The sequence below is a fragment of the Trichechus manatus genome, unplaced genomic scaffold (assembly GCF_000243295.1).
Source record: "Trichechus manatus latirostris isolate Lorelei unplaced genomic scaffold, TriManLat1.0 scaffold00472, whole genome shotgun sequence".
Taxonomy (NCBI): domain Eukaryota; kingdom Metazoa; phylum Chordata; class Mammalia; order Sirenia; family Trichechidae; genus Trichechus; species Trichechus manatus.
Genome location: NW_004444408.1, coordinates 122377 through 125210, shown reverse-complemented (window position 1 = coordinate 125210; position 2834 = coordinate 122377). Strand labels below are relative to the sequence as shown.

Sequence of the window (2834 nt, the reverse complement as noted above, 5' to 3'; positions counted from 1 at the left end):
GGGTTTGGTGGGTTTTGGTAACTAGAAAAGATTTTCTATTTTTATAGGTGGTCAGCAAAAACTTCTCAAAACAAGATACTTGAACCGCATTCCTAAGGATGGAATTATGTCCATCCCAAAATATGTGTTAGAATCTTAATCCTTATATCTGTGGATGTAATCCCATTTGGGAATAGGATTTTCTTTGTTATGTTAATAAAGCCGTGTTACTGTAGGATGTGTCTTAAATCTACTCAGTTCTGAGGTATAAAAAGAACAGATTAGGCCCAGAGAAGCAAGCTCAGAGGAAAAGATACGTGCTGTGTGGAAACAGCCAAGCAATCAAGGAGTGCTGCGTCTACAGAAGCTCAGACGTCTCTCCCAGAGACAACAGAGAGAAAGCTACCCTAGAGCTGGTGCCCTGAATTCAGACTTCTGGCCTCCTAAACCCTGAGAAAATAAATCTATGTTCTTTAAACTACCTGTTAGTGGTATTTTTGTTAGAGAAAAACTAGCAATCTCAGACACACGCAAATCAGTGTGAACAGGGCGAATTATTCAACATTGATGTTGAAGAGAATCTCTGTCTCTATGAACAAAATAAAATACAAGCAGACCCTCTCGTCCACACAAGACAGAAAACTAAATTGCGGGTGCATTAAGAATATAATACAAAAATAAATATTTATCAGAAAACCAAGAAGAAAAAAATACTTATATGATGTGGAAATGAAAAAGGTTTACTAACACACATCAATAAGAAAAACATATATAGAAGAGATAGGTAAATTTAACTTTATTACAATTTTTAGAACTTCACTGTAATGAGAGAAAATGTCAAACATGTCAGCAAAGCGAAGATGAACCATAGCTTGAGAGGAAACTATTTAAATGGGTATAATCAACAAAAGATTGGTATGTAGCATGTTAGAATAATGAAGAAAGAGAGAGAGAGAAAAAAACCCGTAGTGTGAGGGTGGGGACAAAAGTTGTGAATGAGAAAATCATAAAAGTTGAAACTCAAAGTATAATTAATTAATATGTGAAAAGATGCTCACTTTTGCTGGAAATTAGGAAATATTTTTATTATATAGTGAAATCATTTCAAATTTAACAGGTTGGTATAGATTTTTAAAAGTCTGATAATGTATTGATGTCAGCAATAGAAGTAGATTAAAGGAAGACATACGCACTGTTGGTGAAATAGTAATAAGAGTAAAATCAAACATAAGCCTTCTTTACAAATTATCCTTCTAAACAAATTATTGCTATTTACCTTAAGAGATTCTTGTTGAGATTCACCAGAAGGCATCTAAAAAATGTTTGTTATAGAATTCTAGAATTCTTTAACAAGGGGAAAAAAATTAAAAAATACATTAACCATAAATTCAAGTACTTGGGTAACTTGTGGTATATTCAGATAATGACATTTGGTGCAATTATTAACATTATTGATCTTGATCTGCCTTCCTCAACATGAATAATTCCTGCAAAAATTATGTTAAGTGAAAAAGATATTGATATCATCTCAACAGATCAATAAAAATGTAGATTAATGTATTTTTATATCTTTACACATATGCATACTCTCGTGTGTGTGTGTGTGTGCGTGTGTGTGTGTGTGTGTGTGTGTGTCCTTCATGGCTTGATGAGACGGATACACACCAGCTTCTCTCCTCAGAGAAGAGCATGTAATCATGTTTCTCAGGACAAAAGTAACTTTATATTTTTGATGATTATGAAAAAGGCCTCAAAAATATGTAAATTATAACTACTTATTAAATATTTGGAGCATGAATTTTTTAAATTACTGACAATTATTTTCTATATATTTAAAACTATGAACAAGAAACACCTCCAACAAAATTAGAATAGTTTGCTAATTACTTTTTATGTTTGTACACTAATATATTGTTTATCCATTTAAATATGTAGGCATAATTTTAATCACATTGAATAAGTTTATAGCATTATTTGAACTGTGTCTTCCCTAGAAGTGCAATTTTATAACAATTATTAAATTGAAAAATTTAAAAAAATTAACAAATACTAATCATTGTTGGCTACGAGTTGTGTAAAGATAGCTCAGAAGTGCTACAAAACTCTTAAGTTTTACTTTCTAACATCAGTATGTATTGCAAATACATCTTATAATATCAAGGAATTGTGTGAACTGTTATTCATAGTAGAGGATACAAATCTTAATATGTTTCCATTTCCTAAAAGTTTCCCATGCTCTTTGTTTAGACCACTGGATTGGATTTAGAAATAGTTGTTATCATCTTTTCAAAGAATCCAAAACCTGGTCAGAAAGCTATGCTGCCTGTAAAGAACTGAATTCCCGTCTTATGAAGATACATATCAAGGAAGAGCTGGTAGGGAAGATTCTTCTGCTATAAATATATACAATAACTGTATTTGGTTTGGAAGCATCAATGATTAACACCATAATATGGGAAACCTTGAAGATTCCCAACAGCGTGTGATATTTTCTTACTTTGACTTGACTTTCTTAGAAAGAAATTAGAGAAACATACTCATTTGACTAGTCAATGCCACAAACAAACCAAACTAACAAATGAGAAGATAACCTGAGAAAGAACCTATCTATACTCAGGGACATGGATAAGCCCTTGGGAGAACACCAGCCCTTGAGTCAGGAAGGAGTAGACTATAAGGTACACATACTTGTAGTGTATGATTTTCTTTCCCAGTAGAAACTCTTAACATTGTTTGGAATGGAAGGATGGATAGATCTCAAAATGAACAAAACTGATGGGCCCTTGGTATGGCAAGATGGCACACAAATGAACCAAAGCCTGTAAGTACAGTGTTTGGACAACCCTTTCATTATC

At 32.7% G+C, this 2834-nt stretch overlaps 1 protein-coding gene across 1 annotated transcript in view; it reads left to right on the top strand.

Annotated features, from left to right (window-relative positions):
- Nucleotides 1–2834, top strand: part of LOC111819392 (killer cell lectin-like receptor subfamily I member 1) — a 17280-nt gene that overhangs the window by 13171 nt on the left and 1275 nt on the right. The gene's annotated exons all lie outside the window — the stretch shown is intronic.